Source organism: Haemaphysalis longicornis, unplaced genomic scaffold (assembly GCF_048455015.1).
Source record: "Haemaphysalis longicornis isolate Haplotype H1 unplaced genomic scaffold, Haemaphysalis longicornis Haplotype H1 scaffold_9, whole genome shotgun sequence".
Taxonomy (NCBI): domain Eukaryota; kingdom Metazoa; phylum Arthropoda; class Arachnida; order Ixodida; family Ixodidae; genus Haemaphysalis; species Haemaphysalis longicornis.
The window spans coordinates 114,763,031-114,788,642 of record NW_027526460.1 but is presented as its reverse complement, the minus strand read 5'-3'; the positions used below and the strand labels follow the sequence as shown (position 1 = coordinate 114,788,642).

Here is a 25,612-nt window from a genome sequence, read left to right as displayed (position 1 = left end):
TCGCTCTCCGAAAAAACGGTCAGCTCCTGCATATGGTGACGGTGCAAGTTCGTCTCTTGTTCTGGTGGTTCTGGTATTTATTTGGCCAGTAACGCAAATATGATACTCGCACCGATTTGCGAAGGGGCATCAAACAATCGGTCGAAACGTTCTGGTAGAAAATCCGAAGCCTCAATTTTTCCACCACGTCGCGCGTTCTGTGAATTTGCCCCTACGGAATATATCTGACCTCAGTTAAAGTGGTCGGGTATTTTAAACACTTGACGTGTATTCGTAAGAGGCCTCGTGCTGGAATTAACATACAGAATTCTTAATTTCCAATTATCGCAGGCCACTGTGCTTAAGTTTGGCTGCGACTGTACCATCTCAATTTCAGTTACTACTAAATTTTCTAAGTAGCTGCTTAGCTCTATGAACTCCCTCTATGAACTATGAACTCTCTCTATGAGCTCTATGAACGAAAACTCTATTGACAGCAGAAGTATAACTATACAGAATACGTGAAAACTCATGGCTCTACAAAAGCGAATCATCTGCCTGCTCACAATGTTGCCATATCTTTACATACATGGCAATGTTTTTAAACATACTCGTACTTTCAAATATTCTATCCATTCATAAACTTGGTGGATGTTCACCCATTGTCGTCGTTAGACAGCGGGGTGCATGAATTCTTTGGTTCGCGTTGGGAACGTCGCCAGTCGCGTGCAATCGAAGAGCAGGGAGGCCAAGCTAATACTGCCACAGTTGATCTATTGAAACGCATAAACAAAAAAATAACGGTGCCTATGAACGGTTGCAGAGTAAACAAATGTCACCTGATCCAAACTGATCAGTGATAATCGTGACGCGGCACGGAAGAATAGGACAAAAGAGTGCGGATACTCTGTATCCTTACTAGTGACACTAGTGAAGACCATGGGTTTTTTAGATGCGACGCATCTCTTCCTCTGGGGTATGTCCCTCCTGCATTGTCGGCGTCCGCACACCACCTGCGCATGTGCAACTCTCCCCCGTTCTTCTCTCCGACAGCTGGCGCAACACTCTCACTCCGTCTCATTATCATTAACAACAAAAGCTGCGCGCGCGCGCTTCGCTCCGCCCGCGTCTGCTCCGGCGCGCAAGTGCGCGCATGCGCGACTCTCCTCCGCTGTATTCTCTCCTTCAGGCGCTGTGAATATAATGCGGGTAGCGCGCTGCGGCGGTTCAGTCAGCGCTCGCTGTCGTTCGACTCCGCGTGACTTTGCTTGACGACTCCATGCTTGACTTGATTCTTCCGATGAAGACGTGATGGAAGCGACGGTCCCTTCAGCGAATGCATCCTACGCGTTCACAACACGTTTCACGCGATTTCTAGAATCAACCCAATGGAAACACTAATTGAAACCCCTCGATGCGTCGCATCACATAAGGGTTCCCCTCGCGGGAAGATGGGCATAATTTTGTTTTCGAGTTGGTGCTTCCGTTTATATTGTCAGGTGCATACTGGGCTGTCGGACTCGACAACTAAGAATGGTCGAGCTGTTGTCAAGCTTCTTTTCTGTTGCTTTTGCGCGATATTATTTCTCGGTGCATGAGTATATTCTCTTCTATTCGTTAATACCCATGTTACCTCAGGCTGTTCGTTCCATTCTACAGTACTTTTTCCCTGGAGCGTCGGCAAAGCGCCGTCATTTGGCCTAGATATATTCTTCATTTTAATACGTTCCACTGGGGGCCTAACCACATGTCAAGCAAACCGAAACGTATTGGACATGACTCCACAGGTATTGGTTAACTATGTACGAGGTCAAAGCGCGACTTAAGCCCTTAGGCATAACAGCGACCCATGGCATACATGTGCGTCATCTTTCTCCGATGCGTCCGCAATCTTTTCGACCCTTTATCACCATTTTCTTAACGCAAAAAATTTAGCCCCATCTTCCCGAAGGGAACGCTGAGTTGATGCGGAGCAGTTTGTGGGGTGGTGCTGACGCTTGCTTGCGCCAACCCACTAACTGACGGGACTGTTGCTTCCATCACACTTCATCGGAAGAACGGAGTGAAGTGGAGTCAACCGCAGCAAGCGCTGAAGTGAACGCACTCAGCGCGCTACCCGGTTTACATTCAAGGTTGAAGGAGAGGAGACGAGAGGAGGAGAGATGCGCAAGCCCCGAGGATGCGCCGCAAAAGCAGAAGTGAGAACGCGAGAGAAGCGAAAGCGAAGTGCACGCAGCTGGTACGAGAGAAGAAGTGGCGGGAGTATCGTGCAGCTGTGGGAGAGAGGGAAGGAGGAGAGTTGTGCATGCGCAGTGTGAGTGCGGACGCCAACGCAGGACATGCCCAGACTATACGATGCTCCGCATGTAAAAAGGTTGCAGCGTATTGAGCTACGTGTTCTGCGCAGACATCACTGCCAACACTTAGCTTTTAGTGAACATCTGACCGGCTTGGCAAAGTCGGTAAGCCATCGGTAGGGCATGCTGCCAGGGCCCAGTCTCTACACCATCCACGGTAGTATGTTTTTCTATTTTCATTGGCTCAGCAGAGGCCTTATACGAAGCGAATCGAAATCCAGAGTAGTAGACTAGTAGTACTAAAATGTGCAATATGCAGCGCGGTAAAAAAGACCGCGAGCTTGTGCACAGTTTTTTTTTCAAAAATATTTAAACATCATTCATGCGTAAAGACTTGGCGCTTTTTGGGAGGTCTCTCGTTTGATTTTAAACATGGAAACAGGCCACTTGCATTTTGATATCTGAAACTTTTGTTCTGACAGAGCCAAAATTGTAGGATTGGCAAGCCCGACTAGGCAGAATTCAAGAGTAGAAGTAAATACTTGCAGAAAAAATAATTATTCATTTTACTTTGTGGAATTACACTGATCAAAGTACCTGTGTAGAACATGACGTTGAAGTTACAAAAAGGAAGGGGAAAAAGCCCGAGCAAATTTTATTCCGATGGCAAGCACTTCCATTTCCATGTTATGAATGGATCGATTGCTTCTGAGCCAAAGAAATTGCTTATTGAGTGGAAATGACCACAATGCATATGGTAAGGCGGCTACCTGGTTTTGGTGATTCGCTTGTGCACCACGATGACAACAATGCATGGTACACCTTGTCCGCGCATTTTTGTCCTAATGGACTGCTCTCGATAAAATAAGCGCTGCTGGTCTACCTCTTTCGGAATTACGGTCTCACAATAGGGTTCTGAGAACGTTTGGTCATGTTTTTAATTCTGCAGCCAATGGGCGATGACAGTGACCAAAGAAAGCCTGCTTTACGTTATTTCCAGCAAACCGTATCTTTGCAACAAGGAGGCACCACGTTCATTACATTGCAATACGAGCCAGTACCTGCCAGTAGGCGCATTACTCAGCAGACCGTTGCACCACTGTACATACACGAGGCATTCGGTCTTGTCGTGGTCTTGTTTTAATCAGCAACAGAAAAACAAGGTTGTCTTCACAGATATCAAAAGGTGATACGGACGTTTACAATGACAGATAGCCGTCACCTATTTCCCGATGTCAGCCACGGTCATACAAGAATTCCCAGAGGTGTTATCAGCACACAGTGAACAAGGAAAAGCAGTCAAAGTCGAAGAAACAATTATCGAAACCGCCGCTTTATGGCAGCAGCTGTACATAGTGATCAGTACTTTTAACGTTCTTCTTGCTTTATCGTCCAAGGTACAACCAACAAGCATAGCTAAACCAGCATCAATACCGACGTGGAGCAGACAGAAATAACCGATTTCCTTAATGAGGTTTGGCTACACAACGGGGCACAATATGCTGCCAGGTGAATAAAATGCTTTTAGAGGATGTGATACGGCTACCAAGGAGATGTGGAGTATAGTGTTCGTTTTGTAGAAAAAATGGCACACTTTCCATCTGCATACAGACCAAAAATATTAGCAAGACCACCCACGAAAGCGCTCGCCTTTTGCCACTGCCATGCACCGATGCGTCCGTAGATTGACCACGCCGTGCTATGTACTTTCGAAGTGGTTTACTCACAGAATAAGCGGAGATCTCGATCCTGAAATAACCTTCTCCGTGAATTCCGACGGCTGCACTAGCTTGCGGTAATGCATGTTGTGCTTCGCTCCAACTACATTCGAATAGGGATGGGCACTCAAGGACATCGTGTCCTGCAGGGCTGGACGTGGTAGCCATATTTTGGCGAATATTTGAAGAACACCAATGTGGTCTTTCTACTGCTTGCGAAGTGACTTGCTCACCTATCTTTAGCTGTACAGAGAGAACTTTCACCTTGCTTACAAAATACTAAAATATCACTCACGAGTCCAGTTTCACACGCCTTCACCTCGACGCCAAGAAAGCAGCCTCGTCGCCTTATGTTCAATGTCACCCGAGTAAAGATTTACAGTGCGCTTCATCAGTCTCTTGGCTTAGAACACACTATTCCTTCTAAATATATTTCCTTCCATAGCACAGCTTTAGCTTACGTGACCTGAGATGACGTGCAGGTGACCTTGACCCTGAACACGGCGCCTGACTCAAGGAGGCTGAATAATGATTACACAGTCCGCCAAAAAATGGCCGTTTTGGCAAGGGTGCAAACACGAAGCGGTACACGAATGCAAGGAATAGAGGATTGAGTTTCGTTGTCAGATTTGTTGGTAGTGTGAATCGTGTTTATATGCATTTATATAAAATACAGCGCAAGAATACCTGGACAAAAGGAGGGAAGTGACAAAAACAGCGCTGCTCTCACAACTGAAGTTTTTTTGAAAATAGAACATGAACCTATATACAAAACCCCCGAATGCCAGTTTAGGTCAACTACAACTACCGGCAATCCGCAGGACAAACTTTTATCAAGCAGAAGGCTGTGCAAGGAAAGAGACTTCTTTTTTATAAGTATACAAAGCCTTTTACACTTCTTCTCCAAGGTCATGTTTATGCGTAAAAACGCTCTCAATATAACGAATGTACAGCCAGCCAAATCTTCGCCTAGCGCGCACGAGTGGTGATGTTTATATCTCATGACGCTCTTAAAGATGAACAGGCTAGCAGATGATAGGCTCAGCTGAGTGCGGTTCATGAGCATGAACTTAATCTAGACCAGTTTTCAACTTGGCTTCCGTCATACAGCGTTGGCACATAAAAAGTCGCTGCTCGCACACGCCAGTTGTAGATATGGCCGACTGTACAACCACACAAGGAGCAGTGAGAAGCCAAATGCTGAAGTGAAGCATTCTCTATGGATGGGGTTCACGCAGCCGTTTACAAAGGACCCCTTTGCCTTACATAACACAAGCTGCAAGACAAATGCATTCAACACATGACGCGTACTGGCTCAGATTACACTCATCAAGAACTGACCTACCTCTGGTTTCAGTTTTGTTTGGCAACAAGTAGGAAAGCTTCAGTTATTTTAGAGGTTTAAGTACAGCGTCAACTTAATTGAGGGAGGCTTCTATATTGAGCCGTTTCGCGAGCCGGTGCACTTGCGAAATTACTATAAAGTTCTTTTTTCTATTCCAAGGAATCGAAACTCGACTTCCGTTTACCAGTAACTTTTTTTTCAATTGTTAGGCATTTTATTGCGGACAGCAAGATTGACACTATAAAAACACCGCGTGTTTGGTTTGGGCTACAGGTGTGGAATGTTAGAGGCTATCAAACGCTTACCAAAATTTTTAAGCGCTGGTTTTAAACACGAAAATTCGCTGCGCCTCTTTTAACTACTTTAAAGGAAACCTAAACAAAATTAATAATGGGATTAGCGGAACACAGTTCACCCTATTAGTAAACGTGATCGCCTTTACACCGCAAAAGTAAGTCAAGCAACTGTGCGAGACATGTTTACTTGTTTCAAAATAACCCTAAAGGCCCTCCACTGAAGGGTATTACAAAGGGTGTACATTACTATTACAATGGTGAAACAATAAATCAAACTGTAATAAAACAAAACACAAAAACCGAAAGGGCAAAATAAACGACAGTGCATCAAGTAAAAAAGGGAACACTCGCAGAGGAGACACACATAAAAAGTTCCGGAAGCACCATGTCAAAATTAATACGTCGTCACAGGGACGTTTACTAGCGTGCGGAAAGAAAGATAAGCGAGAAAAAGAAATGGAAAACAAATATACAAATGAAACAGTAAAATGGTGTTAGGTTTGCATATTTATGTTTAGAGTATCTCTAAATTTCGAGACATTTGATTCGATGACAAGATGGGATGGCAGATTATTCCATTCAATTGTGGTTCGAGATATCAATGATTGAGCAAATGTGAGGGAACGACACGTGATGCGTTCGACTTTGTGTGGATGATCACGGCGCGGGAAAATGGCTGAAGGTTAAATCATAAAATCATTATGAAGAGACGCATGATAGTAAGGTTTGTTAAATAGTGGTAAACGAGATACACAACGACGATGACATAAGGCTTCAAGCTCTGCGCGATTTTTTAATTCTGTTACACTTGTGTGACGTGAATAACCCGAATATATGAAGCGTGCAGGACGGTTTTGACGCGCTTCAAAATCAGTTGTTAGATATGCTTGATGAGGAACGCATATGGCTGAAGCGAACTCTATTTTCAAGCTTACTCTGTGTCTCAGAGGTCAAACACTCTCGCCTTAACCATTACTACAACGTTCTTCTGAGCTCTAGAAATGCAGCGTTTTCAACTTGTCTTAAACAGTCACCTACATATCGAAGATCGGCTTCACAGCTCCACGTAAGCATCTTTCTCCCCAATATGAATGCTGCATAAATGTACAGCCGGTAAAAGGCTTGTCTATAACACAGCTTTCGTACTCTCAGCCCTAGCCTTCCCCGCCGGTGCGGGATTTGAATAAAACTACTGCGGAATTCTGAAGTCTTAGCCTTTCGCTTTTGCCTCCGACATGTTTGGAACAAGTATGTTTCGGCAGCTTTCGAATGTAGGTGGTTGAAGTTGCAGTCGCTGTTATAGACAAGCGTTTTACCGACTGTATTTTCCACAATATTGGTGCTACGCACGAGGCGACTGACGCTCCTGATCCATGGAAAATGGTCTGCCATAGCCACCAACGAAGGCCACTAATGGTTCAACTGCAATGCTATTGCAAATCCTAAAGATACGGTCGTCATTGTCTTAAGAATACCAGAGTCCTTCGATGGCAATGCCTGTTTCGACACACTATGAAGCTCCTGGTTGAAGCTATAAAAATAAAGCGTCTTTAACATAAATTGTGAAACCTAGGCAGGGTCCTGTGTCATCTTCTTGCAGAAGTTGTACAATCGAGCCTGCGTCTGAATCTCTTAAGTGGTCCGAAATGTGCCTATGCTATAGGTGGATTTTTTAATATCTGGAAACATTTTTGTGCCACAAAGCTCCACGGTTATTATGGTAGTAAAAGGAATGCAATGCTTAACAGTTTATCTGAGAAGCACGTGCTCACTTAGAAACCGTAGCCCTGGCAACAGGAAAGAGGACGTCCGTAACATAACAACGGGCAACTATTGAGGTAGCCTTGAAACTTGCGCAGCTGCCTTTCCGACCGACTTCTTCTAAAAATTTAGCCTGATCCTAAATCACAAAACCCCGTTCCTTATCTGCGTCAACATGTCTTCAAATTCTTGTTATTACAGCGAAGCCTGCGGCCAGGCAGAACAAGCGCTCCTCGTAGACCCGTATGTCCTAATTAAATGATCCACACGCTCAATCATACACCTTATCCACGACTCGTCTTCAACCCTCCTGGAGACAGTATTGTCCACCCGTACGATCCCAGGCTCATGTGAGGCTGACATCGACATGCGAAACTGGGACACCGGCGAACCCTCGACCCCGAAGGGGGCGAAAGGCGGTAAGCACGTAGATTCACGCGGCACGTACTGGATTAACATTTTTCCCCCGCTGGCATTGTGTGGAGTCGTCGCAGTGTTATCACGCTGGGCTACTACTTTAGGCACCCGAATTAAAACTTTTACGCGATATAATTTGTTTCCATATATTGTTTACAACAGTGGCGATTTTATGTACCGGGCCACAACTACATCAAAATAAATGAGGTTTTCCGCACAAAGCGGCACTTAATGGTTTCGTTTATAAACAGTTGGTGAAATGAACGGAATGAGTACCTTCTTTGTAAAGGAAGTTCCTATAAACAGAGTAGACAGCAGATTTGAGATGAAAATTTTGAACTTTTCATACTGGTTGCGATACAAACCAAGCTTCACCGAAATGTGAGACCAGCGAAGATCTAGCAAACCACCATGGCCCGACCACCCAAAGTGAATAAATATTACCATAGGGAGTAACTTGTGGTATTCAGTTAAGAACATTGTGTTAGAGACGTTTACTCACTGCCAAAGACGAAATTTTGGTATTTAATTTATTGTAGTTGCAATGAAGTAATTTCAACAATGTCAACAAGGGTGTTTGGAGCGAATCTTTCATAAAGCAGAAAAAACTACATAGAAACGAAAAAGGATGGTGGTGATGATGATCATAAAAGGACAGACGCGCACAACGGCTGTGTGATACGGTTAGCCACGCGTATTGCCGGGCATAGTACAAATGTGCTGCGTTTTACACGACCCTTTACTCACTTTAATCACGCTAAGCGCTACTTACGTGTTACGCGAATTTCAATACTGTCAATTACTGCAGATAATGTTCCTAGATTTAAGACTGACTGTTATCTTTCAACAAAGTCTTAGGATGACCACATTGCTGTTTTTCGCAAACGTTATGTATTCCCTTGCCCAATTGGGATGTTGCTTTACAGTAGCCTTTTTCTTCTAGATTTGACTACTGACAGTTGGCATTGCCCTCAACAACCAAATATAATATAGATAGATTGCCCAATCCGCACAGAAGTTTTAGGAGCTGTGGAAAACGTCTCGATGTAGTCTCATGCAATTAAGTCACTCAGAAAATACAATGAGGTCACAGCCACAAAATGCTACGGCTCCTGACTTCGCTAGTGGTGTAAACCACAGAATAAACTGGCGAATGATTTTAATTACGAAATAGCTCAACTTAAAAATATGTAGAGTCCTGTAAGACACGCCATTCATCTCCATGGAAAGTTACAGCTTGTAGAATGCCATGCGGTCTATAAATGCTAAAATATAAAGCACCTCAGATTTTGAACACTTTGAATGCAAGAAACAGCAAGCTTAAGAACGTAATGTTATGACATTTCGCGAGCTTTTCAAGCTGTAGGGAACACCATTTCTTGTGTTTTTTTAATTTGTGTTATTTTCTAATTTTTGTTAGAGTTGTGTTCGGCCGCTATTTACCGCAGAAATGTAGTTGCAAACTATGCTATTCTTTGCGTTGCGCCGTACTGGTAATATGTATATAAAGCACTTTTGTGAATTTTTTTCGGTGCTGCAAGAGAATGCTATTGTATTCCTGTGTTACATTTACGGAAACAGCCAACGAGGGGGGCCTTCCAGGCTTCTCTTCGATGAAATGATATTATTAAATGGATGGTATCCTATTTTATTGTAATTGCGCAAATTTTAGCAATGCGGGGTATACGCTGATATAATTTCCGCTGTCGACATCCCCAGCTGTAAACATGTCTGTAAAACACAGCGCAGTTATGAAATGTGACTCCGCACATAATACTTCAACGCCCGCTGGGCAATTCAAAACTGACGCTTTCAACAATATTGGTTGTGTGTAGAACATTTTATATTGCATACTACCACATCTACAGTAGACGTCTTCATGACTGAATCGCCACATGTACGCGCACATGTATTTATTTATACCTGGGTGAGGATACGCAATTATCTACATTTGTCAGAATATACGCATAGATACGTGCTCGTACAGACTGTAGCAACAACAATTTCTGGAAGCTTACCTTTGCTCAGTGGCTAAGGCGTTGCGCTGCTAAGCATGAGGTCGCGGGTTCGATTCCCGGCTGCGGCGGCCGCTTTTCTGATGGAGGCGAAAAGCAAAAACGCCCGTGTGCACGAGATTTCGGCGCACGTTAAAGATCCCCAGGTGGTCAAAATTAATCCGGAGCCCTCCACTACGGCGCGCCTCATCGCCTGCGTTGCGTCGGCGCGTTAAACCCTACAATCAATCAATCAAATCAAGCTTACCTTTGACGGTTATCTCATTAGTTGAATCAGAGCAGACCAGAGCCACCCATTTCAATAATAGGAGTAAGCTTGGAATACGCATATCGCTGATATGCATTAAAAATTTGAGCAAGAAGTAACGTTCCTGAAAAGGTCATAGTCCTTGTTAAAATTTACAACAGAAAAATGCGAACTGCCCATATGTATTCCACAGTACTCAAGAGGTTTGTATCCCTATCTGGAACGTCTGCAGCTCAAATTGTGGAACAAGAACAAATTCCTGGGCAAGTACACGTAGTTGAGGCCCGTTTTAATTGCATTTATAGGTTCTCACTGATTAAATATATTCAATAACAAAGGTTCTTTGTGGGAAAGTTTCATTGATAAAATATTAGGTCTTTACTAATGAATTGTGCAAACGTAATATTCCAATAGCCAATTTATACAGCTTTTTTGAATTGCCTGGTGTGCACAGGGTATACTTTGTCGACGAGTCTTGCGTGAACCAGATGCAAAATCTGCGAACATTTACAGAAATAAATTGACGAAATACATTAGTTAAAACACCGCGACAGAAGCATGTGGCGCTGAAACAACACCAGCGTCGCTTTGGTGCTACAATCGCGGATTGTAACTCCACGAGGCTACCAGCCCCATGGGGGAGGAATTTACAGGAAGGAATTCCTTGATTTACAGGCTCGTGTGCCTTCCATCTAAGATGCTTCCGTGTGGGGTTTTAAGTCACAGATCAGACTACTTCTCATTGACCGTTTAGTTGCATGTGTAGGCCAATTTCTCCGAGGATGAACGATTACTAAAAAAACTGTATGCGTTCGAGCCAGTCGTGGTTCCTCATTTGTGCAGTAACGCAGCTCTACAACATGTGAAGCCCGTGCAGTTTCCAATCAATGTTAGAGAACAGATGTTTTTTTTCATACCGCTGGTGGTACGCGTGACTCCGTATGTAGATATCGTCAACATATAAATGTGCTGTCTGAGTGTGAATGAGACTGGTCATTGATGTTTCATTCAAAAACCATTACCAACTCCGAAAGTAGGCTTGGGATGTCTTGTATGCGGACCGAGAATATCAGTGATTATATATGTACAAAAACTTCTGGGTTGATTTGGCGGGAGGATTCAGATGGGCTGCCCCGTTTTTGAAAACGGGTGTTTAGCAACAACACATAGTGAAGCAGGTTTACATAGCGTTCCAATACTCTGAGGGTAAATGACGTTTGATTTTCAACATAGCGAGCGCCTCTCTTCTGGTAGCCTTCGTGCTATAAGTAGCTTAACAAGGTTCCACGCTGGTCGACAACTCTCGACATGTCGTAGACACTCGAGTCACAGCCAGGTGGTAAAAAGATTGTCTCTTTCACCCCGAATTCTTTTAGTGGCACTGGCGGCCACTCGCAAGCGCAGAGGAAGAATTCACTCAACATAAATACGCAAGAAAGGGGAGGGGAAGACAGCTCCTCCGGTGGCGGAGTGTTTAGCGCTCCAGACCGGTATTCTAGAGGTCACGGGTTCACCACCGACCGGGTGGACATATTTTTCTTCACTTTCTATTTTTCAGACATCCCGAAACCTATCTGTGTTTCAAGGGGAATAAATTACGGATTATGTTTTCCCTTTTACCTCCTCGGCGTTCTTCACGAATCACACTTGTTTCTGATTCGCTACATGCACAGCGAGGGATTTCGTTCTTGCAATCGTGGTGACACAGGTAGGTTAAGGGGGTTCAGCGCTGGTGGAAAGCTCCCGACACGTCTGAAATGCTCGAGTCAAGCCCCAGGGTTTAAAAACCAGGTCCCCTTTACTCCAAGTTTTCAGATTGATACTGGCTACCAACACCAACCATAGGAAAGCAATTACCTTAATAAAATACCGATAAAAGCCGAGGGAAGCGCCGCCCCGCCTGTAGCGTGGTGGTTATCACACCAGACTGCTTGTCTGGAGGGCGTGGGCACAGATCCCACCAGGCTGGCATGTTTTTCTCCACTTTCTTTCATTTTTCAAACATTCGAAAAACTATATGTGCATCAACGAGAATAAAGGACAAACCCAATTTTCACATTTGCCTTCCTCTGTGTTTTTGTTGGGCTGACCCTTAGTCCTGTATCTCTCTCTCTCTCTCTCTCTCTCTCTCTCTCTCTCTCTCTCTCTCTCTCTCTCCCTATATATATATATATATATATATGTATATATAAGTATATTTCTGCGTGTGTGTGTGTGTGTGTACGCCACGAATTCGTATTGAATCTAACCTCAACACTAAGCATTACGTCGAGAAAGCACACAAATCTGGCTGTACAAAACTCTGAAGGTTCGTTTTTGACATAAACATACTGGATATCGCCCAATTTTCAACGTCGTTGCATGAAAGCATAGAAAACCATCACGCAGGTTAGTATAACAAAGAGTCCTTAAGCCCAAGGACAGGGGGGCCCACCGATTGTAACAAAAATACTTAAGCGGTGACAAACCAACACTTTTAAATCTGGAATGCTAGAACATCGTAATTGCAGGACCCCGTTTTATGCATCCGCGCAATGTGGCATAAAAATTTAGATCTACTAATCGGTTCAGTCATTCAGGGATTTGCCGCACCGTAAGCAATGGTTGGCGGGCAGAGCAAAACCGATCACACTATCAGTATGCTTCAATTATAAAATTCATCGAAAGAGAAAATATAACAATTTTTACCATTTGTAAGCAACCATTCCCAGCTTTTTTTTTAATTACAAGGGGCGCGGATTCCTTTCCGAAGCAATAGTGCAGATGACTCGTTAGGTTTCCTTTTCGCGAAAATTGAATGCCTCTAACTGGATGAACATAAGGTGTGTAAGCACAAGGCACTTGATTACGACGTTTGTACTGGACAAAAGTCTATGACGTATTTAATTGCCTTGGGTTTGTACCTTCTCTGAATATATTTTACGGTGCAGCTCACGCCATATCCGATGATTGCAAATTCCCTGTAATATCACTAAAAAATTTGGGAGTGACCTTCCATTGTCTGAGAATAGAATTGCCGAGTCAGACAATCACCAATTCAATTTTGATAAAGGATAATCCTAATAACAAAACAAATACAAGAATTTTGCCTTTACGCGAACTGGAATTACCTTTAGAATGTTGGGCATATTCGTATTTTCTGTTTGGTAGTTGAGATTTCGCATATCACAAGATGTTGACACAAATATTATTCTTTATGTGCACAATAAGAAGCACCAGCGTAGAAGCTATCCCTAGTTGTAACACGGCCACCCAATTCTCAGAAACAAGAGGTGTCACACCATATCAGGTCACACAACTTTGCAAGATGGCCTCATGGAAATGAGCAGCAATGCTGCCCGTATTTCGATGCCTTCCAGAAAGGGAGAAAAAGGGGCAGCTGCGAAGCATTGCCAAAAAAATTAGCAGTGGCTTAGCTCGGCTTTGCCAGGATATAGCGTGAGTTATCGTTCAGCTGGTTATTCTTAGCTTTCCAGATTGTCTAGGATTAGCTTGATTATCATGCTTACTGCTGCTTCAATGACACACACGGTTTAACGGTTTACGCATTATGTGACACATGTATATTTATATAGCGGCTCTAGCGCAGCGTCACCAATGGACCCAGAGCTAAGCTGGTTCAACAGGCGCAAGCCGCTGTTGCTGAGACGCAGGAGCTACCGGTTTTACACCCGCCACCCCTCGCATGATCATCAAGTGTACCGGGCCTCCACGTGCGGAACGGAGGTCGCCGACGACGCTGGACCTATGGGGCGTGGTTCAACAGGCGCACGCCGCTGTTTCTGCGATGTATCAGCCATTGGTTCCACAGCCGGCCATCGCTCGCATGATCATCAAGTGGACCAGGCCGCCACGTTCCGCGCATGCGCAGCACGAGCCACTGGTTCTACACCCGGCCACCCCTCGCATGATCATCAAGGGGACGGGGCCGCCACGTGGCCACCTTGCGCAGCACGGCTCTCCAGGAGCCACGTGAATAGCTAACCCTCGGGCAGTGTAGCTCAAGCTACAAAAAGAGAGCGCTAAGTCAGCCTAAACGCGGAAAGGAGTAGTACAAAAAAAAAGTACCATAAATAGTCTAAAAAAGGACAGTTGCACAGCCAAGAACACGAGAAGATCATGACGAAAGTTCCAAAGTGTTCTGCGCTACGGGTCACCGATGACGACAACTCGGTTTCCTGATTGAGGGACACTCTTAAACACAAGTAGGCCCAATAAATTGCCGGAAAAATAGATTATCAAACCACCTACATGGGTAGCAGAGAGTATGTAAATTGCAGCCAACACTCCTGCGCAATTGTAAACTTGGACGCTAGCTTCAAGACAGCTGGATAGTAGATCCCGGAAGTCCCCAGTAGTACTGGTGCCTGATTTTTTATTGGGTTCGTGCCAACGCCAGCGAACAACGTCGTGTTATTAGGAATAACAATGCCCCACCAGGTGTAGCATGGTGTCTCCTTGCCGGTGGCGTATCCTTTCGGGAAGGATAATTTAGGCCGTGTTCTGCGTGATAAGGATTCGTGAGTTTGCATGTGTGATTAGCCTGTGCTCAGGGTAGAGTTATATGTGCTGGCTGTATAAAAAAATGTAGAAAAAGCGAAGATGTCGATTTGAGTCTCGTTTATTGTGTATTTTATTGCAGACAGCAACAACTTTAGGTATGCTGTACTTCGCATGAGTTGATGTTTCACAATGTTGTTTCTTGTTTACAAGGTGTGTCATAAAGTTCTTTCTGATTGTCGATACCAGACTGCCATGCATTTTGGAGACTACTACGACAGAAAGCTGAGCACCGAAGGCAGGCGCAATTTGTCACGGGGCTTTATGTGAATAGTTGGTGCTTATTGGTTTCAGGATAACATACCCACTGCACTATGTTTTGTTCTGACGTTGCTCATCACGCAACAGTTACTTGCAGACAGGCACCGTACATCTGTTTCATCAAAAAGAACGAACAGCTACGAAGAAACGTTATTGATTTATGGGTCATACTTGTTCGAAAGCTGAAGAAATGGATAAATGCACTAAATATTAGCACCACCTGTACCTGGCCTTTACGCATTATTAAAATGATACGATGCCCCGAGAACGCTACAGTAATGATTGCAATGCGTGGCCGCCAATGCAGGAGACTTACTTGAAACTTTTGAGCGACATGTGCATAAGCGTTACAAGAGACATGTTTTGTTAATGAACAGCAGATATCCTTTAGCCTTATTTCTGAGATACATAAACTCTTTTAAATTTGTGCAGCCGCTCAAAACCGAATATTTAGAGCCATGATAAGTACACTAGATGAAGGTGAATTCATGAATGTTGAAGCCACATCATATTTTTGGACAAACGTTTGTGCTTCAGTAATCCCAAAGCCAATAGTGGAAGAATGAGAATGAGGCGGCTGCTGTATTTGAAGAAACTTGCTCATATGCTAATATAAAAGAAGAAAGTTGAAAAATAATCTAAACCAAATCAATATGAGCTGTACCCTTCAACGAGGGCGTGAAACTCCAAGTAGGATGGTTTATTATAACTATAACAAACAAAATTTAAGCATTGTCCAAACAATTACGATGAAAATAGAGCCAGAAAAATATGTAAGCGTCGTATTCGGCGAGCACTGTGCAGTAATGAGCGGCTGCTTAACGATGTCACAGAAACGAGGAAATGAAACGAAAGCCGTCCTTCGGGAGGTAATTTAGGTTAAACAATTTTCGTGATACAGCTCCGTGAAACAAAGCCTTTCTCCCTTCAATGAAAAAAAGAAAATAGAAGTGAGTAAAGCATCCATCGGGATAAGTAAACCAAGTCATGAGGTAAGCATTGGGCATTTTTATGACATCGTCAAGTCCAAACCCAGGAAAATGACGTAAAGTGAGATGGCCATGAAGTCGTCGAACCGAACAAAGAAGACTACTCTAGGAACACTGGGAATCAAGAACACTGTGTCGCACCTGAATAGAGTCTGAAAAGAACCTTGAGATGAGGTCAGTTAACAAAATTGTGGGCCGGAAACAAATTCCGGTAGTGCATGATCCCCAAAAAATTGTTACTTCCACTTTTATGCATAAGCTTACCAAAACCAGACAACTACTCTCGTTTCTTGGTCATCGATTCTCTTGACCCAGCCCACCATCTTACTTCACAATCAGTATAAAAGCAAAGCGTTCTATCTCTACCAGCCACCAGTTGTTTCGTGGCGTACGGGACAAAAATTTCCACCTCGGCATGGGGTCGCGGAGGGAGCTTTTCGTTCACGGAGCACAGTGTAGATGGCGCGGCGATAGGCCGCTATTACCCAGCGTTCCCCGCGCTCACTCTGGCCGGCGTATCAGCGGGGCCCTTCCGTAGGCTTTGTCGTCTGCTTTAGGGACGGTTGTTTTGGGCCTGTTTTGGCGTAGCTTCGAGTTTATTGCGCGCTGCCTTCGCATGGCTTGCTTAACTTGTTCGACAGCACTTCCTGGGTAACCCGCACCCAACAGAATCAATTGTCCTACGGCAAATATACGTCAAGGGTTTGTTTTGAGGGCGCTACGACTAAATGTAGAGAGTACGTACAAACACCTGGCCGCTAGAGAAACAATACCTTGTGCGCATTGCTTGCCACGAATGAGACTGCGTTTTCTAAGTTGGTGAATACCAATTCGGCTGTGTTTTTACAAGTATTACAAAAGGCAAAAGGAAGAACTGGTTCTGATGAAGAGCGAATATAAAAGTTTCATCAGCTTTTTGCAATTCTCACACTTACTAAACTAATTCAAATTTCTATAATAAAGGGCCCATCTCCCCGCGAGGTGGACTCGAGTAAAGGCGCCGCATAGGGGGTTGGTGTATTGCGTAACGTGTAGTGTTTGGGGAGTTAGTGGTAGTGAATGCGTTGTATCAGCAGCTTCTTGACGTAGTTTGAATGAGTCAAGGATATAAGGCGCGTTCGTAGCCTTCCATTCTGTGTCGGCTTTGTGGCGCAGTGGGTAGAGCACCATGTACTTTGCGTTCCGCCCGCAGGGTCGTGGGATCGAAACCAGGCGCCGGTAAGTATTATTTTTCCATATAGTGTAGGGGGAGGGGTGCGGACCTGTTGTTGAGAGCGAGGAGGGTAGCGTGAAGCGGGGGGGAGGAGTGGGGGAGAGGGCGCACCTGGAACGGCTGTTGCGGACGCCGAGGCACGCCAACGGCAGGTGACATCGTGAGTTAAAGAAATGCTCTGCATTTAAAAAATAAGCTCACATGGCGAATGGTTTCGGTATCTGCGCTTGTGACACGGTGTGGTGTAACCCCACGCTAGCACATCAGCATCGCTAGGTTCCACTGTTCGACCCTTTGAAAGACGCTCCTCTATTTTCTTTCCGCCGACGCATGGCTGGGCTACAGCGGCTGTGTCTGCCCCTCTAGCCCGTCGTGACCGCGCTGCTGCGGTCGGGATACCGCCCCCGCGAATCCAAGGTTGCGGCCGGCAGAATATCTGGTTACACTCTTTGTAGAGCCACGTGTACGAATACAAGTGGCGTTGCATGGCCACTTTTGTGGATGTCGTTTACAGCTTTACTTTCCAACCACCGTCACAGCGTGGGTTGCAGCCAATTTTTTATCACCGAGTATCTTGACGGAATTATTGAAAAAAAAATGTACAATAAAAAAAGCAACACCTAGGTGAATGCCTTATTGAGGGAAAAATCAAGCAACAGGCCGAAAACCTCTTTGACATGATAAAATGGTTGGTCTGGACATCAAGCTCCCAGATCGTGGCAGCCTGAACAGCCAGCAGGGTGCGATCTCTGAGCCAGATGGGCAAACTGAAACAGATGCCGACCTTCTCGAAGGATTGAAAAAACAGGGTGGAATAGCCATGCGCCGTATCACGATCCGGAGGGATTAGAGCATCCCTACCAAAGACATCCTAACATTTAGCCGCTCGTCACTCCCAGATCATGTAAGTGTAGGATTCATCCGCTGCTCCATTCGTAAGTACATTCCGAACCCGAGCCGCTGCTTCAATTTCCAGCCCTTCAGACACGATACAAATTCTTGCCGCGGCAAAAGGACCTATGCGAAATGCACCGCACAGGACCGCACCACTGACAACTGTAGCTCCACCACACTTACTTGCCCTAATTGCCGGGGCCATACGCCGAATACTACCGGACTTGCAAGAAATTCCAACAAGACAAGAAAATAATTAACGTAAAGGTAACAAACAGAGAATATCTCCTTCCCGAGGCACGAAAGAGGTTTGCTGCTTTTTTTCTGGGAAGGTACGCCGACACAGCACAGCGGGTGGAAGACCGGCGTCTGGTTTCCACAGGGATCTAGTTCTGCAAGTATGACCTTCTCCTGCCTCCGGCACCCCCCAATGGTTGCCTCAGGCAGCCCCACCCGACGCCACACCGCTTGCTGAGGCAGCAGCGGATGTGGTGTCAACCGTCTCTAATGGGACCGATGCCGCTCTCACCCCTGCCTCTCCGTCCTCCAGTACATTGGAAGGTGCCGAGGGGATGGACACCTGGTGCACCGCATCGGCTCCCACCCCCGCCGCAGGCCCCGTGCCACCTGTGGAGCTCCTGACGCCCTTGGCGGTTGAGGCTTCGACAAAGACACCCGAAGGGGTGCCAATTACAGGGGGGACGTCGCGCCGTACCTGCCTGGATTGTTCCGCATGGAACGACTCCGGCATCCAAACCAACAGAAAAGCCCAAAAAGCCCAATCCCAGAATAACAGCCCCGAAAGACAACACATAAAAACACACACACGCACACGCACACGCGCACGCGCACGCGCACGCACGCACACACACGCACACACTCACTCACAGACTCACTCACTCACTCACTCACTCACTCACTCACTCACTCACTCACTCACTCACTCACTCACTCACACACACACACACACACACACACACACACGCACACACACACACACACATACACACGCGCGCGCGTGCACGCACACGTCATTCTTAAATGTAAATAATGGGAATAGAAAACATAATTAAATCGAACTTTAAAGGGCTTAATTACAATCTAGATGATGTGTGCGAGATACTTCATTCACGTCAGCCAAGTCTCATGTGCCTTCAGAAAACACACCTAAATGGTAAACTTACTAACTTCTTGAATAGCAACATGGTATTTAGAAAAGACAGGCACAGTTGCACTTATTCTTCAGGCGGTGTAGCACTAGTGGCCCGAAAATCCTTAGCGTGTCACACCATCCAACTAAACACCTTGATGTAAGCTGTCGTGATTCGATAATTTACAATAGGTTAATAACATCCCTTCTGATTACCAACTATCGAGCACTGATTTTGATGCCCTGATTGACCAACTACTTCAACGGTACATTAGTCTTAGGTGACCTCAATTAACATAATTCACTCTGGGGCTCCTCCCGCACAGGTGCCCGTGGTCGTCGAATTGAGAAATTTTTAACGTAATCGGGAGCATGCCTTTTTAACCAAAACCAAGCTACATAATTTAATACAGGACAAAACAGTTATTCACATCTTGACTTGGCTATTGGCTCTGCAGTTGTTTTCCCATTTCTTGAGTGATACGTGGACACAAACTGATATTGATATAGTAGTGACCCCTTCCTTACCAAGAATACATACATAGGCAAAGGCAGAAACACCCCCGTCTCATAAAAGTTTCAGTGAGGGAAGAGCGAACTCGAGTACATTTACAGAAATATCCAAACTACACTACACATCCATAAAACATCTACATATAAAACAGGCGACCAAACTGCTCACGGCGCTTATCCTCGATGCCGCGGAAAAGTCCATTCCACAGGCCTCCGGTACCCCGTGCCACCCAAGGAGGATGGTTGTATGAGGACGGTAGGCGGGCAGGAGAGGCCCAGAACAAGGCGTGGGGTGTCTTTCACCAGTAACCCACGTCCGATAAACTTGTATCCTTCAAACAGGCAAAAGCGTCAGGGTAGCGCGTGCGCCGTGATGCAAACAGGGAGATTTGGCATGGCTTCCTCACATCCATAAACTTGTACACAGACACACCCAAAGTATAGACGCGTATATGTAAACTCACGGGACAACAGACACACAGCCTGCCCCTGGTGAGCACAACAGCGGACATGGTCAATTATCAGATTAACACACCTGCACAACCCTTCCAACATGTGTCCACTTCTCCACACACCACAATTTCATGAAATACAAATTATCTAATGAAAAGAAATGCTTGTGGGATAATAATAATTCAAACAACTCTTATAACTCCCTCTGTTCACTTCATGAGCTGAAGCTGGCTCTCCGTAGTTGTAAGCCTTCAGTTGCAGGTGGAGAAAAACATACACTATCATACAACACTTACACCTCTACGACAAAATATGGCTTTTGTGTCGCATTCTAGGGTCTTGTAGGGAGGCCATCTTTTCCGAAGGAGGGAAAGGATTCGTCTTCTCCTGCTAGTTACTGCCCCATCGCTATGAAAAATTGCCTGTGCAAGGTGCTCGAGAAGATGATCAATAGGACACTCCTGTACTTTATAGAGTGCAATGGTCTCGTCGAGAGCCGCCAGGCAGGCTTCCGGGTGGGGCGATCCACAAATGATCACCCAGTTTCTTAAGAGGCCTATATTAAGGATGCATACCAACATAAGCAATACTGCATGACGGTATTTTGTGATACCGGAAAGGCATATGCTACCACATTGCGCTACGACATTCTAAGGGACTAAAAACTTTTGGCATTTCCGGTAACATGCTGAACACCCTCTCTACTTACATGTCTACACGAAAATAACTAGTGAGAGTTATTTGGGCACTATCAAACGTTCACGTGCAGGGTAATGTGGCGTTTTGAGCTGCACATATTTTATTGTTAAGGGCACCTCGCTCCGAAAGGAACCGCAACCCTCTATATCTTGCCAGGGTTAGGTAGATGACGTTCAAATATGTTGTGAGGCACAGGCCAGGAGTCGTCGGGCACCGGTTTATTAAACTAATCCCGCAGAGAGCGACAGGCTAGCGAGTTCAGGTAGTGGTGGTAAACTTTATTCACAAAGGTAGAAGAGGAGGGGGTGGAGTCAAGGGTGGAATCCCATTTCCAGGACTCCAGTGGCGAAAGCCCCTAGCTTGGCTCTTTCCAGCAGTTCTCGCTGACTGGAGAGGTCTGAGCTGGACAGGGCCGCTTCCCAGGACTCTATTGATGTCTTGTAGTTGTTCTGTTGCCATATGGTCGGGCAGTTCCATATAGTGTGGAAGAGGTCTGCCTTCTTATGGCATTTCTGCTGGACAGTGCCGCTTCCCAGGACTCTATTGATGTCTCGTAGTTCTGTTGCCGTATGGTCGGGCAGTTCCATGTAGTGTGGAAGAGGCCTGCCTTCTGATGGCATTTCTGGCATTCTTCGTTATACTTATCCGGAAACATGAGCGCTAATCTAGACTTATGTGGGTAGGTATTTGTCTGAATTTTTCTAAGATTTCTGGCCTCCTCTGCGTCTAGTAGAAGATGAGGTGTCGGCATTGTTTTTCTGCTTAGTCGGCATAACCGGAGTCGGTCGGTAGCCGCACTGTATGGAGGAAGGGCGTATAAATGCTCAGTCTCCCCGTGGTCCATGATTTGCCTCGCGAGGGAGTCCGCTTTTTCATTTCCTTCCCGTCCCTGATGGGCCGGGGTCCATAATATTTTGTGTTTGCTTTTCGGTGTCAGAGGCATTATATTCTTTGCTGTTTTAGGAATTATTCCGCAAATTAGGTTTCTAATTGCTCTCGTGGAGTCAGTAATTATGGTGAGATTTTTCTTTTTGTGCTCGCCCCCCCTTATGGCCATTAGGATGGCGGTGGTTTCGGCTTCTTGTATGTTCTGTTTGTTGCTCATTAAGAAGTCTAGAGCTTTCCCGTCGCAGTTGACTACCACCGCTGAGGCGTTGCCACGGCTGTTAGTTGCCGCATCGGTGTAGACCGCGTCCGGGTCTTTGCCGTATGTCTTCCTTATGTATCTTGTTCGGGCTAGTCTTCTTCCTTTGTTGTATGTGGGATTCGTTTTTCGGAGAATCGGTGCAATTTTGAGGCTTGCTCTATGTTGAGGAGAAAGTTCTGTCGTTCTCTGTATGTACTCTAACTGGACTGAGTACCCGGCTCTTCTCAGTATTTCTCTTCCAGTCTTGGTATTCAGTAGTCGTTCTTTCTGGGCTTCTAGGAGAGTCTCTGTGACCTCCCAAAAGGTGTTGCATACTCCCAACTTGTAGAATTTCTCATTTGAGGTGTATATGGGAAGACCTAGAGCTCCTTCTAGGCAGTTCTGATGAGTGCGTCGACCCTCTCATGTTGATTTGCGTCAATGTGGTGGTACGGTAAGCTGTAAGTAATTCTACTCATGATTAATGCTTGCACCAGCTTGAGAGTGTCTTCTTCTCTCATGCCTTTTCTTGTTCTTGTGATTCTTCGGATGGCTCTAGCCACTGTTGTGTTGTTTTCTTTAGCTTGTCCGAGGTGGTGGTGGCCTTGTTGTCGTTTTGTATGTGCATGCCTAATATTCCTATCGTCGGTTTGAAGAGAATGTTTTGGTTGTCAATTACTACGCTTCCAGAGAGCATTTCCTCTTTGGAGGGTCTTATTCTAAAGAGTTCAGTTTTTCCGGGGAACATTTTAGGCCATTTCTTCGTATTGGCTCTTGTAGCTCGTTGATTGTTTCTTGTAGGATCAGTTTTTCTGAGAGGGTTCCACTTTTGGTCCAGATGGTGATGTCATCTGCGTAGATTGATTTGGCGATGTGTTCTTTCTCTTTTTATTTCTTGGCTATTTCCATCATTGTCAGGTTGAACAGCACTGGGCAGATGATGGCCCCTTGTGGAGTTCCCCTGTTAGGCATTTTGAAAGGTGCGGATCACGTGGTTCGGATCTAGTGTTTCCAATGCCAATCGTGACTGTTCTGTTTGACAGGAAGTTTCTGATGTAATCATAAACTTTCTTGCCACATCCTGCCTTTTCAGCTGCCTTCAATATTGCCTCATGCGATACGTAGTCAAATGCCCCTTTCAGGTCCAGGGCTAATACAATTTGATCGTAGTCGTCATTGCGATTGAGGATGTCGTGTCCCAGCTGTAGAAAGGCATCTTGAGTAGATAGTCCACTGCAGAAACCAATCATACAGTGCGGAAACATGTTGTTTTCCTCCAAGTGCTTTTGAAGCCTTGTCGTGATAATTCTTTCGTACACCTTTCCTACGCAAGAGGTTAGTGATATGGGTCGTAGATTTTCAATAGCCGGTGGCTTCCCTGGTTTGGGTATTGTCGTAATTCTCGAGTGTTTCCATTGCATAGGTAATCGGTTCGGCTTCCCTAGCTTTTCATTTATGTATGCAGCTAATGCTTCCAGTTGTGAGTCATTTAGGTTCCTGAGTATGTTATTGTCAATTCCATCTTCTCCTGGCGCACTCTTTCGTTTGCTGGCAAGGATGGCTTGATATAATTCTTCTTTTGTGATGTCACTGTCGAGCTTTGCATTTTGGGAACCTCCGTATTCTCTTGTAGTGAGTGGAATTTTCGCGTTCAGTTCAAATCTGTCTTTTAGGCCTCTAATTAGTTCCTCGTTCGTGCCTTCGAAACCTTTGGCTACTCTGTTGATGTTGTGTCCGGTCTCCCTTCTTGTTGTCTCCGGATTGAGCATACCATTAATTATTGCCCGTGTCTTCGAGGTATTTAGGGTATTCTTGAGTGTGTCACAGAAGTCTTGCCAATTCTGATTCGCGAGTTGTATCGCGTACTTCCTAGCTAGATTCGTGATCTTTTTAATTCTTGCTGTTAGCTTCTTGTTGTGTCTTTTCTTTTTCCATCGCTTAGTTAGCTTTTGTTTCTTGTTCCATAGACTGATCAGATAGTTGTCGACACACAGGTATTCGTTCTCTTGTCCAAATTTCTTGGTGGACTCTTTAAGAGCTTCTCTTATGGTATGACACCAGATGTCTGTCTTCTATTTCTTCTTTTTCTCTTAGCTTTTTTCGAAAAACGTCCCAAATAGTGATCTTTTGTTTTCTTGCCTTGCTTCTAAAGTTGTCTGATTTCATCCTGATCTCTACGATATCGTGATCGCTGCCGAGATTCTCACCCGTATTTGTCCAGGCCGTGAGTCTGTCCTTGGTGGGCACAATGGTCAAGTCAGGGCATGTATCTTTGCATCTGTGGGTACCCGTTCTGGTGGGGTATGCCGTATCATTGATCGTTTGGATATTTAGATATTCCATAGTATCAATTAAATTTCTTCCTTTTACGGAGTTGTAGTTGTACTTCCATTCAGTATGTGGAGCGTTCATGTCTCCCAAGATTATGATGTTATTGTTATACTCTGAGACTAGTTTGCACCTTTACTTCTTGCAGGCATATGACGTCCGGTTTCAGTTCTATGGTGCTTATGTACGTTTCTAACGAGTATTTCTTATTACGTAGGCTTCTACAATTCCATTGCCATATTAAAAATTGTTCTTGGATTTGCTGCCGTCTATAGGTCATCTTCTGAGTCTGTGTCATCTGGTTTCCGCGTCCATTTGGCTTGGGTCGTTTTCAATGATTATTTGTTTTGGATTTTTGCTCGCTCGTGTGTCATCGAGCTTCCGCTTATTAGCCTGTTCTAATTGCTTCTTCGCCTGCTCCATTGGGATTTGTACATTCTCTTCTCCTATGGCTTTGTTCTAATTCAAGAGGATGTTTTAAAACTGAACTTCTATTTCTATTTTAAATTCTTGAATTTTCCTGTTCATTCGACTAATTAGATTGTCGTCCAGTACTGCTGTGGTTCGAGCGCCCGATGTGGAGGGTTCAGTTTCTGTTTGGGTTGGGTTTCTTCCTTCTGATCTCTCGTAGTTCTCCAATTTCTTCCCTAGCATTACATTTTCGGCCTTAATGTCTAATATAAGTTCCTTGAGAGCTGCAATTTCATCCTTATATTTGTTTTGCTTGGGCATTTTGCGTTTATGACAAATATAGTCCTGGGAAGCTGCATCTGCCCAGCTCACCTTAGTTCTGTCGTCTTCTTTGCTTCTCTTCTTCTTGAGGGCCTTGGTCTCAGAACCCTTGGGTTTCCCTTGGGCTCGTTGGTCCTCTCGGTCTTCTGGCTCCGGGTGGTGTTCTATCTCTGGCCACTCGTCATTGAACCATCTTGGTCTGCTTTGCTTCGTTGAAATGTTGCTTCTGTTGCCTGGTGGGATTCTGGGGCTACGGAATTTCAGCTCGCATTCTTTGGAGCCCATGTGGTGTTCCTTTTTGCGCAGCGCACATTTGGGCGTGCACTTGTGGTCTTTCGCAGGGTTTTCTTCTCCACATGATGAGCAGATGTTGGCGTTGGGTTCTGGGCATACGTCGGCTCTGTGCCCCGTTTTTCTGCATATTTGGCAGACCAGCCTTGTAGCCTTGTATAGGTGGCACGTCATTTCCCCTCCGTAAAAGTAGACGGCGCGGGGAACCGTGTTGCCCTCGAAGGCGACAAGAGCGGTGGTCGATTTGCCCAGCATGCGAGCGAACACGATCTTGGTGTCGATGGTCCATGCGCAGGCCGTCCAGAAGTTCATCTGAGGTAGTGCCAGG

The 25,612-nt window shown here is 45.2% G+C and overlaps 1 long non-coding RNA gene across 1 annotated transcript in view; it reads right to left on the bottom strand.

The window, feature by feature from the left end:
• Positions 1 to 25,612, bottom strand: part of LOC144152672 (uncharacterized) — a 147,404-nt gene that overhangs the window by 106,726 nt on the left and 15,066 nt on the right. Inside the window, exon 2 of the long non-coding RNA XR_013319208.1 lies at positions 10,076 to 10,199. This is a non-coding gene — a long non-coding RNA (uncharacterized LOC144152672). The remainder of the gene's footprint in view (positions 1 to 10,075; positions 10,200 to 25,612) is intronic.